This window comes from Syngnathus leptorhynchus, chromosome 7 (genome assembly GCF_054491065.1).
Source record: "Syngnathus leptorhynchus isolate UIUO chromosome 7, UIUO_Slep, whole genome shotgun sequence".
Taxonomy (NCBI): Eukaryota; Metazoa; Chordata; class Actinopteri; order Syngnathiformes; family Syngnathidae; genus Syngnathus; species Syngnathus leptorhynchus.
In genome coordinates this window covers 10,522,477-10,538,801 of record NC_141201.1, presented here as the reverse complement: position 1 = coordinate 10,538,801, position 16,325 = coordinate 10,522,477, and the positions used below count along the sequence as shown (strand labels likewise).

Genomic DNA, 16,325 nt, shown 5'->3' with positions numbered 1-16,325 from the left:
TATTCAATTTGCCCTTCTCTCATCCCCCTCATTCTTTTTCGAGGTGAGCAATTTCAAACTCTGCAAAATGATTCGATTCTGCAGGGGCAGTTATTAAATTTGTTTGCAAATCTCAACCCATTCCCCCACCCACCATCCATCCCTCCATCCTCTTCCTTGCCAGTTCTTCTTACTTTTAGCCCTCTGCTCCAGTCTTGAATGTTGAATGTCAAAATGTAAGTTGGCAAATAGAGAGACAAAAAGAGAGAGAGTATAAACCCAAGGAAAAATGCGGGGGAATAATAGATTATTTCTTTGAAAAATATCCCACTGTAATATTCCAAGACATGGGGACCTCTTCAATAATACGTTTTATTAAAGCATTTCTTTCTGGGTCCTTCAACTTACACTGAGTGACAGGAGATGGGAGTCACAGAGTAGTGGGAGGAGGTGACTTGTGGAGGCAAGCCCTGATAACACAAATGAAGATGCCTATTTGAGTCCAGTGCACCATTTAAGTTGAACAGATTCACTGCAAAAATGAATATTTATATTGATGATGGAGTCAAAAGCAGGGAAGTGATTCATAGCAATCGCATAACAAGTCTGTCGCATACGTCACACACATTGTATTCAGAATCAAATGTCTCAAGGTTGCACTATTGTGACCACTGTTGGCCGGCATGGATCGTTTTGTACCCTAAAAAAACAAGCTGATTGAGTGTTAACAGATGTTTCATTATCTGATAATACTGAAATATGTATATGGTATTTTCAGAAGTGGGGAGAGGGTGTGAGAGCAACTATGATCCTACAAAGCCTTTGACATCCTTGAGAAGAAGAAAAGAAGCCAATGTTATATTTCTTTTCAAATTATTTTCTATTTGCCTGGATATGAACGGAGTTTATAGAACGGAAGTCTGACACACCTGAGGTAGTCGGACTCTGAGCCAAATGTGTGTCTTTGGGGGGGGGGGGGGGGGGCGGGTGCCATTACTTTTTATTATTTATTATATATATATATATATATATATATATATATATATATATATATATATATATTTTTTTTTTTTAAAGCCATTTTAGTAGAACTTAGCCAAGCAAAACAAACTTATTTATTTCTCAAATATCCCCACGTAACCGCTAGCTATTAGCCAACTGCTCAACACTGGGAATCAAAACAAATTGTGAAAGAAGAAAGCAATACAAAGATGAGCACAGGATGAGTTGCATTTTGGTAAACGGAAATGGGGACATATTTATCAAGAATAGCTTTTTTTGTTGCTTTAAAGCTTGGATCACAGAGGTCACACTGACACCAATCATAAACTTTGAAAGCACAAAAATAGTTTTGTAAACAAAGAATAAAAAACATGCTCAACTACAATGTTTGTCATATGTACGCCCCCACCCAGAGTCAAAATCCTGCAATTTGCTCTTGCGTTGATTATTGTTAATAAAATAGTTCTGTTTCCAGACATGAATAATGTCCTAGGACTCCAAGGCTGATAAGAATGTAGGAGAGAATATTGAGTCAAGTCAAAGAAGCAAAAGGGAAATGAGTGGGAAATAATTTAGGGCTGCAGTGTGACCCATGCAAGCTACGAAGTGGCCATCTTAACATTGTTAATGTTATGAACCTGTAGACGTGACACAAACTATTACTTTCTGAGCGATATCATAAATGACGAGCAAAATTCATACTGTTTGTTCAATGTTATCTGACTCTTCAGATATGAATGAAAGGAATAATTTGTATTTTTAGAGTTGTTCACATCTGCCTGAGTGGCTTATATTTGGTTATTTTGTCATTTGAAAAATAAAAACAATTGTGACAATGTTCTATAACAGTGTGTATTTGCATGAAATTTTTATAGTTAAAAAATGTCCGACAAAACTATTGGCCCCTGGGCCCCTTCACTTTATCAAATCTAGCCCTCCTTGCAAAAGTTTTGGACACCCCTGGGTTAGCACATCCACCCCACAGTTAAGAGCGTGTGGGTTTGATCCCACCTCCCGTCTTCCCTGTGTTGAGTTTGCATGTTCTCCCCGTGCCTGCGTGGATTTTCTCCGGTCACTCCGATTTCCTCGCATGTCCCTAAAACATGCTTAATAGGCAGATTGAAAACTCCAAACTTCCCCTAGGTGTGAGTGCGGATGGTTGTTCGTGTCCGTGTGCCCTGTGATTGGCTGGCAACCGGTTCAGGGTGCCCCCCCGCCTCCTGCCCGATGACAAATGGGATAGACTCCAGCACGCCCGTGACCCCCGTGGGGACAAGCGGTATAGAAAATGGATGTATAGAATATTTATGCAAAAAATAAAAACATTTTCAAAGTACTGGACCCAAAAACCTGTCACAATGCTTCACTTTCAGCAGAACAGCAAAAAGCAATAATCTGTTCTTGATATTTTGTTTGTAAACAAATAAAAGTCCAAATGAAGCTACATCTACAGGTAAGTCAGGCGCCAGTCCGGCTGTCAGACCAACCGGGATAAAAATGAAATTGACAAATATGGGGGAGGAGGAGGTGAGATATATCAAAGAGGTGTGCTAAGCCACTTTTCTCGCCTCAAATCAAAAGCGGAGTGGTTTTCCTATCTTGCCGTTCGAGGTAAGATATGAGGCGGCTTTGCACGTTGACAGGTTAATGCACTTGGCAAAGAACACACGCACACAAACACACAGCTGCACGTGAATAACAGGTGAGTAAAAAGCCAAACAAATACACAGCATCAGCACAAATACAAAGGAAGAAAACATATAAAAGAAGGTTTTATGAGCTAAAAGGTTAAGTTAGAACCAGTATGCGGTTTGTCATATATTGTTGTACCAACAATTGAGTGGAGAGAGAGCTTCGAAGAGGTTGCTTTCATAAAACAGCTTGAATACTGCACAGTATGCGAACCTCACTGCGCCATGTGCAGTTTTATGCCGTGTTACACCCCCTACAAATTTGAGCCCCCCTGAGTTTTAAAAACTAGCAGACACACCAAGTGACAGATGGACAAAAGAAAGGCCAATGCTTGGCAGAGGTAATCTCACAATTCAGTTCTGAACCTCTCATATCACTGAACATTCCCTAAATTAGCACGACCAGCAGTGGCGGGTGGCATGTCATGGATATATATTGGACCTGCTAGGTGCTCATTTTATGTGCTCCAAATACTAGCTAGGACGACATATTTTGTTTTTTGCCATTTAATGTACTATATTGAAACAACTGAAAAACAGTGGCAATTGAATAAAATAGAGCAGATGTACTCCAAGACAAATCAGAGTCATGAACAATTTATGTAGTTCTCAATCGACAAGTGGCAGCATACAATTTTTAATAAGTGGTGATTGCACATTAAAAAAAAAACGTTATCGATTTAATTACCGACAAGATATAAACTTTTTACTGCTGAAATTCTTTTAAATACCATCTGAAAAGGTATACTTCATTGATTTTTTTCACAAAACTAAATATATACCCATCTGGATTAATGACCATGAACAAAACTCGAAAGGCATTCGCTAAAAATAAAAAGACTTTCCTTCCCATTGATTTGTCATGGACAACTCCAAAAGCATGCATTTTGATAAAATAGTTGTCATTCTGTTTTCCAACATCTTTCCCCACGTTTACACGTCATAATAAAAGACATGCCTGGAGAAAGGAGGTCATTTGGTCTGAAGTGTCAAATGAAGCGTATACAGTATGTACAAGCTTGTTTTTCTAATGGGTAGCCTGTAATATTACCAGTGATTTTATTAATTGCTCATATTGTTACCAGCGTATTACACATATACTCTAGTTCAGAAGTGCATTTTATATTTAGAAACAAGCAGACAACAAACCTTAGCACAGAAAAGAAAAGAGGGCCAAGTTGAGATGTGAATGTTCGAATGAAAGTAGACAATGTGGAACGAGGGTTAAAAACAAGAGTCGCAGGGGAGCCGCCAAGCTGAAAAGTGATTAAAAAAAAAAGTCACTAGGCAGTGCGGCCAGGCATGGCTTCAAGGTAAAATTAGTAGTAAACATTTAGTCAAGCAGAGATGAGACACTGTGGTACTTTTGAACAGTAGATTGTCTCTCCCTCCCCTCCACTTTAGAAATGAGCTGAGGTGCCCTCTGCCTTCTACATCTGCCAAATTGAATCGATAAGTAATTAACGCTTTGGCTCTATTCTGGCAAGTTTTCCTTCCCCTTTTCTCTGCTGCTGTGAGTCTTTGTGTTACCTTGTAAAACGCAATAGGGGCCAACATAACTAGGATGCACAACAACTCAAATACACAACAGGACTGACAGAAGCGTGCGAGACAAGATTTGGCTGGGCCCCGATCCAAACGCTCACACATAATGTCTGCACTCAGTTGCCCTTATGGAGTTTGTGAGCTTGGTCAGCTGGTCTATTTATCCCTAACATTGCTAGAAGAAAACCCCTCCAAGATTCATTTATACGCTTACATTAGTCAATCCCATGCCTCCAGTTTTCTCTGTGACACACACTCATTCCTGGCAGGCAGTGTGACATTTGCCACCTGTTGATGCAAGTGTTGTATTTCAAAGGACAAAGACATGTCTGGAATGCAGATAAATTGCATGAATAAGGAGAGAAGGTCAGGTACAGCAGGATGTATAGAGGAGAAAGGCGTGATAGAAAGAAAGGCAACGGAACAGACAACGAGACAGACGACAAAATAATAAACACATGAGGGGAGACAGCAAGCCTCGGGCTTTGTCGAGGATTGATGTGTACATGAGGATTCGGCGCAAAGCCCCATCATCAATCCCTTTGGCTAATCACAGTATGGCTGAATTATTGATAATGAACCTCATCAATAATTGCATGGTGCTTTTTGGGCAACAGACCATTGCGAGGGAGGAAATGGAAGATCGTAGTTCTCATAAGCACCGACATCACACTTGTTTATGAACTCAAGAGAACAAAATATTAAAGATAATGTGGTCGTGATGACATTTCATTCAAAGAGAAGCATGTTTATACCAAAAACATGACACAAACTATAACAGAGAGTTTAAAAAAATATATCCATGATTTGTGTATAATGACATTACCTGGACGCTTTTCACGCCATTCTGCAGGTTTAAAGAGCTCTTGAATCACCATCACCAAGTCACAAAGTGCCATTTTTAGACATAGTCACTGGTGCATTTTTAATCAATTTATATAACAAACTGTAGACCATCGAGGGGCAACTGTTAAAATGGGATTTTATTTGATGACCACTGCTGCAGCACATGTTAGGGTTCACAAATTTGTAAACCCTAACAGCATATATTGAAGTTCATCCTAGGAGTGTAAAAATGGCTAAAAATGGTCTAAAATGCAACATGTCTGACAGTCATACTGCCACTGAAAAGTAGAATTTAGATAGATCCTCAATACAAAGGTTTTATCAAAAAAAAATTATTTCCAATGTCATGAAATTAAATGGAAGTGTCACTGAATAATTCAATATTTCATAATGAGAATAATACGTACATTTGCCTGGAAAAAGTGCCACTGTGGTGAGTCTACTTTCTGTAGTTAAGTCCACACCGCTGTAATTAATTTTGCATTAATTTCCACACTTCTCTTCCTCGTTTTTGAATTGTTTGACTCTCCATCTTAAGCGCTCCCTGTTAGAAAAAGGGCCAGCCCCGCAGGGTGGAATCTAACAAGGCCTCATGAATTCAACCACATTTCTTCAGCCTTGGGCTCTCTTTTACTGACATTCTATTTGTGCAAGGGGCCCTCTTAAAAGTAGCCTTCGTTCTGTATAAAATAGCACCGTCCTGAATCATATCATCCGTGTGCCCTCTGTTCGTGCCATGTGCAATTTGTGCACTTTCAGATCAAGGACTTTTTTTTCCCTCAACACAAAACTTTACAAACCTAGAAGAGAAACAAAAATATTGCAGCACAAGAACAAGAGGGAGGTGAAAAGTCAGAGCTTTTCAGTTATATCAATAAGCACAAAAGCTATCACACACTCCTTGAAAGTTGTTGAATTCCTCAGTAAAAAGATTTTTTCCTGACGCTTTATGAATTTTCTAAACTGATACATTAAGATCATCAAAATAGAGAAAACCAAAACTTGGCTTGGTTTAAAGGAGGATCGGTGTAATTTTTGTTGTGTGCTCTTTGGACTTTGAGAAGGCGTTCAGGTATGTACGTAATCCTGTGGGATGATATACGGGATTTTTGTGATAGTTCAACCATTTCCATACTTTGCTCCACATGGCCATCAGTAGTTCATATTTGTTTTAGATGAGGCTTTGACTCCACCAAGGCAACCCAGATTGCGTCTGTAACCTTTATAGACAGAATTTCTAGTCCTAGCAAATAGGGCTAAATTCCCACTGTGCATGACATGTTCAGGCTAAAGGGGAGTTGCCGTGGCACATTCTGCAAACACATCTTGAGAGATACCATGGTGCCCTGAGCAACTTGAGCAATACCATCAGGCTGAGAAACAGCTTCTTTCCGCAAGCTGTTACACTGTTAAAGTCAGAGTGCTCTGTTGCCCTGACATTAGCCCCCACATACCATGCACCTTCACACGAACACTATTCAGTACACTCTTAGAAAGGACGAAATGACCTTGTCGATATCATGGGCATGTCAAGCTTACTGCATTTTAATTCAGCCACACCTGTGTTGCATTGCATCTTTGCTCACTTTCAAACCACGATAAAGCGTCTTCAATATCTAAACTGGTTTCAAGACAGTTTTGCGTAATGGAAAGAATGATGGGAAACAATGGGTGGATTTATTTCAGACGATTTGTGAAGTCAGTCAATTTTTGTTTTCACAATCACAGTAGGGAAGAGCTGAAAAACAAAATTGGAAAATGTCGGTACTCTTCAGAGAAGAAAAAGAAGAAAACGTCAGGGGACTGGAAACATGGCACGTCAAACCGTATGTGTCATTCGAATCAACAAAAATCTTGACTTTTCTGAGAAGGAAATCCAATGCATTACATTGCTTGTCAGAAAAAAAAAACCTTTATAAGGTCAAATGTGCACCTTAGAAAGTGACTGGCAGTCCAATCAGTGATTTGGAAATGCACAATCTTGCCCCCAGAAACACCCGTGACATCAGCAGACACCAGTACACCCAAAGCCAAATCTGAGTCTTAAAGAGTTTATGGCTTGCTTTGTTAAAATGACAACTGAGGTCAACTCTGACAACTGTGTAAATGCTTTCAACTGTTGGAAAGAAAAATAAAATAATATGGAGATTATACTATCTGACCTAAACTGATTTTCTAGTATATGCATTTACTATAATGTGACACCGGTTCTGGAATGTGCCTTTAAGATAAGACCAATACTGAATACTGTGTGACAATACATGCCACGTTTTGCAGGGGGGAAAAAAAAACAGAACTCAAGATGCATATAAACAGTTCTTTCACCTATTCCATTTACAGCTGTTTATCCAGTGTCAATGTACAGGTACATGTTTTTGGACAGTGAAGAAGCCAGAGAACACATACAAAAGGACACAAAGAAGGATCAAAACCAGATTTTTTTTGGTCAGTAAATCAATGTTCATCAAATTCATTCCGAGTATTTGGTGGTAGAGGTCACACATCTCTGACAAGTGTCAACTCATTCATAAAAATATTTCTCAAAGGGAACAGTACTACCCAGCACAACGCTTATCGCATTTGAAAACGTGTTGGCACTATTATTAAGTACTGACTTAGTTTTTGACTCCAACTTAACTTTATGACCTCCAACGAATTCCTCCACATGCTGCTGTTCGCTGTGTTTCTTAGAGTGTGTGTGTGTATGTTTGTGCCCGCGATACAGGTTTAAAATAATCCAAATTAATCAATGTCATTACAGAGTCTTAAATCTGAAGAATTTCTAATTCCAGTGGTTTTATCACCCTCTGCACATGTTTCTAAGGCTCTCAAACATTTGACAAAGATGTATTAAAGAAAGAAAGCCTGCTGTGCCCACTATCAGTAGGGACTATTAGAAGTTTTGCTTAAACACATGTTTGTTTCATAACCTACAATAATGTACTAACACTATGGTCGTGATGCAGAATTAATTAAAAGACAAAACTGTTGTGTTTATTTTTGCAACTCTTGATGAATGACCCCAAACTCAATGTGCCTGATGGAAAGTTTCTTGGTTCAGGGGACGTGGTCCTTACAACAAATATATTTTTTGTTGTGTAACCACTTCAGTAAAATGAATGTCAAGTTAGATCATGTTAAATTGTAATTTTATTTATTTAGGAAGGTGTTCTAATATTTGTAATAATGTGTATTTCTATTAACACATAAAAACAAGACTTTGAACGTCCTAAGGAAGGTGAAGAACTACTGGCACATTATTGTTGTATAATGTCGCAAGAAAAATTCTGAGGTTAAATGCTTCTTTTTGAACGAGCTATCGACTGGTGTATTTCACTTGTCTTTTTATGTGTATGTGTTTGTTTTTTCCTTCTTTGCTTCCGATCAATGGTCCCTGCCTGTGGTTCCACTACCTGCGGATTACACTGTTGTCTGCTGAGTGTTTAAAAGATCAATGGTTGTCTCAGTCTTTTACAAGACATCAATCTTCAAAGAGTCAGCCATTGCACGAAAGGTCATCTTTGTGGTTTGATGCCACATAAGTGGTCTTTATTATGTTTTCCTCACGCCTTTCTCTTTGTCTAGTTGCATATGTGAACATATGCGACGGAGCCAATGTCATTCTGTTTGCAATAGAAATGATCAAATGACAGCAAATGGACTGAGTCAAAGGCCCTTTCACACTACACTTAACACAGCACAGCCTGCTGTCGCCCAATACATTCATTGTGCTTGTGCTGCCACCTCACTGCAAATATTGGTGGCGTCTGGGGTAGGCACCTGTGTCTACTGAAAATCAAAGTTATTATCGTTAGCAATAACCCATGGAAAAACGTCTACATGAATGAAAAGAAGATTTTTTTTATATATATAATATTTATAGGACTAACTAGAACTATAATTATTGCAAAAATGACCTTTGTTCACATTTTCACTTAATACATGAGCTTTCTCCACTACAACTTTTGGTGCGTTGAAAGTGGTGGTGTGATTTTTTTTTTTCCTTTATGCTCATGTTGGACCACCAAAAAAACAGGACAAGTACTACACAGTGTGCAGTAAGTGCACATTTTCAGCAGTTACCTTTGGATCATGTACTCAGAAATAAATTTCTGAATTCACTTTACATGGTAAAGTACTGTATATTGCATACAATTTATATATTACTCCAATTTAAACCTTAATGTGTCTACATGGGAAAACAATGGCTTCCCAAATGAATAACTGAAACTACTTTCATAATTATAGCTTTACACTGTATTGATTCAGTATACATTTCCCACATGCGTGTTTTAGTCTTTGGTAATTATGGGTTGAGTTTATTCATGTAATCACACATCCGTTTCTATTGTCCATTAACCTAATTGAGTTCTATTATTGAGTCTAACAAAGGAGGTATGAAATTCATTTCTCATCTCCATATTATTATCTCTGACGTGAATGCATGATGTTTTCATTTATACTATCTATATTTATACTATATATATTTATCATTTATTTCATACTGGAGGGCTATATCTTGAAATGACGCTCAAAAGGTCATTTATAGGTTTGTATTCATTATACCATTGCATTGCCTTTTTGAAAAACTGAGGTTTTTACATACACCGTCTATTATAAAAAATAGCAATAAATGAATTATTTAAATTACATCTTCAGCAAGAATCACCTTGACCTCCAAATCCATTATTTGTCCGTTTTCTGACTTCCTTTACTTGAACTCCCTTGACACATGCACCTCACCCAACAGTTTTTTGAGCAGGTATTCAGATAGTAGTGTGACGCAAGAAGTAATTCAATAAAGCAAAAGCACCCATATTCTGTATACAGTACCTCTATTACATTCACACAGAGATGCACAAATACATAATATACATAAAATTGGTTTTGCTACAGTCACACTGTTGTAATAACTTGAAGCAACCACGCTCGAGGCTCAAATCAATATCAGATACATATAACAAAACAAGATCAGTTGATTTAATTTTAATTTCTATTTTGTTTGAGTTATTCTTTACTATTTATGACCCAAGCCGTTGAAAAAAATACAGTATATTACGGGTAAGCAGGATGTTAATTGTTAACTGAGTGTGGGAGAATATGGGTATATTGGGTGCCAGTCGATTTCAAAGCATTCTGGATACAAAAAGAAACAATATCAAATAAACAATACCAAATTGACAGATATGATGTTATATTTGTCTTAAAACAGACTCCTTCTTATTTTGTCAATTAGGACTTTTTTAAGGTGTGAATATTTCTTAATAGATACTCCGACTGATATTTAAACCTCAGATTATATTTTTGTAAGCTTTCTGTAGCTGTTTACCTACATTTGATCTGCAAGGAGTATAAATAGATAATTATATTATTATTTTTTTCACTCTGGATATACTGTATGTATGCAAGGACAACTATAATTTTAAACCAAACTCAAACAAGATTTGTTTGAGTCCAAATGACTTATTTTGATTCACACAGAAATATGAGCCAAAAAGTAGATAATGGAGCAGCAACGGGATGTTATTGGAGCAATCTGTCCCGTTAGTACATTACAAGATTAACCAAGATAATTTGCAGTGATCTACTGCATTAAAACAAAACAGTTGATGAGACGCTTGTCCACAAACATTTTCAGCAACACACACAGTGAGGTCAGCCAAACGTCCAGTAAATTAGTACACCTCTGGTGATAATGCCTTCAGTTTTTTGTTGAGGTGGTTGCAGCAAAGAGGTCTGGTGCTCATTAAGTAATAGAGTTATGAGGCTATATTTTCTGGAAACCATCTGTGTTGGTAAGAACATAGAACTCCTAAAAATGTGTTAATCTTTGAAAGTACTTTGATTTTGGATTAAAGTACTTCGAACTTAAACAAGGTGTCGTTTTTTTATTCTTATAATTCACAATACTGTCGACGGTAGCAAATACCCAGGTTTGCCAAACATCTCATGAATGGTTGTGGTTTAAGGCTTTGTGTGACTTTGGATGTTTTTTTTTTTGTTTGTTTGTTTTTTCTTTAAAATAATGTGTCTTTGGGAACAACTTTACTCCAATTTTGCTGTGTCGTATAAGCTATTGATACAGTGTAAGAGGAAACGAAAGAGAATGGTGGTGAACAAAACAGTGCCTGCGCGCCTGCGTTTGTGTGTGCATGTGTTTATGTGTGTGTGTGTGTGTGTGTGTGACTAACAAAGATGGTTAAAAAAAAAAGTGGAAGTAACAGTGAAAGAAATATATAGCAATGCACAGGGCCAGAGGAAGTGTGTAACCGGGAAACCCAATCTGTGACTTGATTGTGCTCCTAAGCACAGAGGCTAAATCAATTTGACTGCTGCTGCCTGTGCACTGAATGGAAGGAAGGCTAGCTTGATGGAGTGAGAGGGGGAAGAAGGTAGGGAAGAGAAGGTTGACTAGATAAGGATGGAGCAGGGGAGCACTGAAAAGAAAGAAAAGACATGAAGGGAGTGACAAGATGGAGATGACAAGGTCGGGTAGGGGACACCAACCAAAGAGAAAGCTGAGCTAAGAGTATCAGAAATGAAGTCAGCTTTGAGATTTATTGTCGCTCATTCAAATGGAAATCTGAGATGCACGTCAAGCACCCAGGCTGCTCAGCAATGTTGTTTTTGGCAACGACAATATCATTTTTGTCAATCTCCCTATTTTCCACAATAACATGACAGTGATGAGGACAACATGGCTGATGACTATAAATCATGATGAGACGTCTTGCAAGTTTTCAGTGACAAAACAGCACAAAAAACAAGTGAATGAGTTCTGCCAGACGTTTGAAATGTGCGGTCACCACACCAATTGTTTAAAAAAATAAAATAAAAAAGTAGCAGGAATTGAGAAGCTAATATTTGTTTTATTCTTTTTGTGCCCTCCCTATGCGTGGCTCTTGATCCTCCCTGTTGTGGTTTGTCTTATGTGAAGAGTTAGTTTGTTCCAATACGTGCATGCACAGACACGATGCACAAACGGAGGTTGAAGGAGGTCTCCAAGTGCCCACTTTGCCTGATATACAAGTGTTTGTTATTGCTGATTTAATTTGCCTGATAATGTATGATAGTCGTGGCTTGCAGAGTCTCTGACTTATTAAAGTAGCTTAGTTTGATTAAAAAGGACATGGGAACATCAAGGTCTGATTTTAGTGGATATATGTCGAGCAATAGAGGCAAGAGGATATTTTCAATGAGAAAGAGAACGTCTGAATGTAGTTTGTCAACCGGGCAATGCTTGAAGAGGAAATCCTCTCTGAAAACATCAAATGTGAAGCTGGAAAGTTGCTGTTGAATAAAATAGCACAACTCCACTGCACTTTGTACTTCTCAGCAGCACCAACTTTGAGTTCTCATCTAACATAACTTCTCACTCCTTTATCTGTTGCTTCTTTTATCACATGTTGAGTTTTCCTTATGTTCCTTCCAGCTTGTATTACGAGTGTACTGCACAAGATCGGTATGCGTGTGCATTTTCTACCTTAAAACCATGACTGCGGATGATATGCTAAAGTGACTTCTCGGACATCTTTTCCCCTGCTTTCGTGTGAAAGAAATTATTTTGATTGATGGTAAGTGTACAAATTGCATGTCCTTCACTCAAGACATGCTTTTAAAATTTGCTTTCACACCAACTGCACTGTTTAAATAGTTTATAGTTTATATAAGAAAAATTGGGTCTGAAATTACTGCATCCATGTAAAAGTGACAAAAAAGTACAGATATTATGACTCAGTCCACTAATGTTGGTGGTGGCCAGAGAATGACAAGCGGTTGCCATAGCCACACTTGGCCAGCATGTTGCTCTGCCCCTGATTCTCTGGAATTGTTTCAAGGGTAAGAAAAAAGTTCTGAGACAAATTCAACGCAAATTCATTTCAATGCTATCCACACTGTGCAGCCAAGACGCTGAAACCAAACTTTTAACACAATTCTATGCCACCTTCTTACATTGTCTTGAGGCCATTTTTCAGTCACGGCCAAGAGACTGTTATTCATAAAGCGGAGGCGGTGACATGCAATATTTAAATGCGAGTGCACAGGCACATGTAAACCTACTGAAATTACCATAAAAATCAATTTTCACCTTATGTCAGTCATACAACAGCAGCCATGTCAGTCAATATCTTTGTTTATCATGCACCCCAAAAACAACCAACACATTATTGTTGGTAAATTAGGTCTCTTTTGATTGAATTTCAACTTTCGTTGTTTGCGTGACACCAGCATGTATAATACATTGCACAATGACGATGATGAAATTTTCTTGCACATTAGAGGTGAGAAAAAAAGAGACTGATGAAAAGCAAAAAGACATTCGATGACTGCAATACATTTCAACATTACCTTCATTTGAAGCGTCATCTTCCGTCTAATCTACTTCCAAATAATGAAAGTTATTTTTTTTTTTTATCCTTTATATGGTTGCCTCAATTCTCTTGCTTTATACAGCCAACATCTACATTTTGTTCTTCTTTACTGTTATTATTACGACATGATTTTACTAGTGAAGATAAAACTGCGCCATGAATCCATGGCCAATTTATCCAGGTGGGTCCCAGTTTAAAATTGCATTCTTACCTTTCTTGTCCAATATAAGCCACACTCCCCCTTTACGCTATTCTCTACTTTGTGATAATATCGCTAGCTGTGCCTGTTGGGATCGTGCCGAAGCCTAATTAGAGTCTTGCAAAGACTTCAGTCTAACATATGGCTATTGACCAGAAGAGCAAAATGCATTAGTTATTGTGTAGCAGGACATCTCATTAATATCCTACCCCTTTAAGCACAGAGCAATTAAGGAGATTAAGGCCAAAGAGTGATCACTACAGCTAATTACTCTCCTGTCCCACCCTGCCTCCGAGGCCATGTTTACCGTGTCTCTCATCATTCATTTAGTATTTCCTGTTTTCAAGAGTGAATCTTCGCATTTCATTCAACTAATATGGAAACAGCAAATCGATTAAGGTTCAATTTAGGTTCTAGAGTTTTGTATGGATTTATTGATGATTGGCTTATTTATTTGTCCATTTATTATTTGGTTTTGTATGTATGGGTTCTTTTGTGTATGTTTGAATTCTGATTATCAATGTTAATTGTTTTTATAAATGTGAGTCTAGATTAGTGTCATTAGGCTTTGGTAAGAAAACCTGTCTGTGAACATTGAACTAAATAAATGAATTTAAAAAGCTGCACCTACTTCATTACGGAGGTTGCTCAGTTATGGTGTTGGGGAATCTTTGTTGCATCCGGCACATGGGGTCTTTAGTCTGTGCTAAGTATTCTGAAGACTGTCAAGGCATTTTAAAGTGAAATGCAATGCCCAGCATCAGAAAGCTTGCTCTGAGTTGCACGCTGCAGGTCATCGGTCCTCCTACAGAACAGTGGCTTTTTATGAGCCCTATGATCATAATTCCTTTGAATTTTTGTTGATGCAGGTGAGACAAACTCATATTAGAGCAGGGTCTCCCAGCCCAGTCCTCATCAGACCTTATCCAGTTTCTTTTATGTGCTACCCTGTTCCAACACACCTGATACAATTTACCAGCTCATCAGCAATCTCTGCACAGACAATCCTAACCAACAGTTTTTGTACAGTTGCCGGGCTGCCATAGCAGGTTTCTTCATGGAAAACTAAATGTCAATTTTCTGACGTTGAGTGTGTGTCATATATTGTGTTGCCTGGCTATGACATGATGTCTATCAGTTTTTGTCTCTTTTCATTGGAGCAACAAAATAGGACATGTATCCCTTGATCACAAGCAGCATCATCTATCACAATTAAGCTATGGCAGCCTTTGCATTATGTCCACTTTGTTTTGCTAGCTTTCCATCATCACATGTGACTAGGTAAGAAACAGGAAAATAACATACCGTATTTTCTGGACTATAAGGCACACTGGACTATGAGGCGCACCTTCAATGAACGGCCCATTTTAAAACTGTGTCCTTATATAAGGCACAATGGACTATAAGGCACACCATTAATGCATCATGTCAGATTTTTCATCCAAATCAAATCATTCTCCATTTTATCTTTTTTTATTTCAACTTCAGATGCAACAAATTACTTTATAATCACAAAATAATGATCCATAGTCTTTTTGATTCATGATTCATAGTCTTCAGCGGGCCACTTATGATTGATTTCATGACACAATGCTTCGGGCTACCCTTAAATTTAGGAATTTGGTCCATATATAAGGCGCACCGGACTATAAGGTGCACTGTCGGCTTTTGAGAAAATTTTGGGTTTTTAGGTGCGCCTTATAGTCCAAAAAATACAGTATTTTTTCAGTATTCAGATTCTAAACAGTCACTGAGATATACGGAGACTGTCTGCACTTTTTCTGTTTTTTTATATTGTGAACAACCAAAACAGAGTGATACTGTTATTGTACTGTTACTGTATACTATGTCACTTCCTGTTTGGATACAAATGATATCAAAAGGCTAAAGATAGACATACTTCAACCAGGCAATAAAATATTTCCCATATTTTGTGGATAAATGCAAAATCCATCTGGACATTAAATTCATGATACTATTTTAATAATTATAGTCAATACAATGACCTGAACAAAACATTTTATATCCTTTATTTGAAAGAGAATCCTTGGCCTATTCATATTCCTAGAGTGTCCCGTTGTGTGTGTGCTTGCGTGTGTGTGTTTTAAGACAAATATGTTTATAGTTGTTGTTCACTCCTGTATTTATAGAACGTGCCGTGTTAATTCCGCAGAATATTTATAGCAAGGGAATGAAAACAGAGGACTCGAGAGTTAACACCGTCTTGCATGTTTGACAGTTCACTAACATAACACTGCGGCATTTGTCACACCTTGAGAAATATGCTTTCCATGTTGCTTTAAAAGGTGCTACTCTGAAGTGTTACTTGCTTTTTTTTATTGCAAAACATTTGATAATATTTTATACTATTATTTTAATCTTTACAGGGTTTGCTACAAAGTGGTTTACATTTGTGTAGTTTAAACTGAATGTTTTCATATCTATGAAATCACTAGATCTAAATCTGTCATTTATATTTGACGTGTTCCTACCTCACAATATTCCTGCAATGCTGGATAAATATTTATTCTGATGTCAACAAATCCAGGCTAGGCTAGTATATTTTCTGTCAATTGCGCTTGAGACTAGAGAGAAATCTGAACTCACAAGCTATGACTCTCCCCCACCCCCTTTCTGCCGCATCCCAATTGTCTCAAACATCACAGTTTCACCTTCTCATTTGTCTTTCAT

General features: G+C 37.8%; 1 protein-coding gene across 7 annotated transcripts in view; it reads right to left on the bottom strand.

Annotated features, from left to right (window-relative positions):
- The window catches only part of scn2b (sodium channel, voltage-gated, type II, beta), an 82,068-nt gene extending 67,541 nt beyond the window's left edge, over window positions 1–14,527 (bottom strand). For all 7 annotated transcript variants that reach the window (XR_015066682.1, XR_015066687.1, XR_015066688.1 and 4 more), the window contains exon 1: window positions 14,266–14,527. The gene's annotated coding sequence lies outside the window, so the exon portion shown is untranslated. The remainder of the gene's footprint in view (window positions 1–14,265) is intronic.
- Window positions 14,528–16,325: the final 1,798 nt, after the last annotated feature.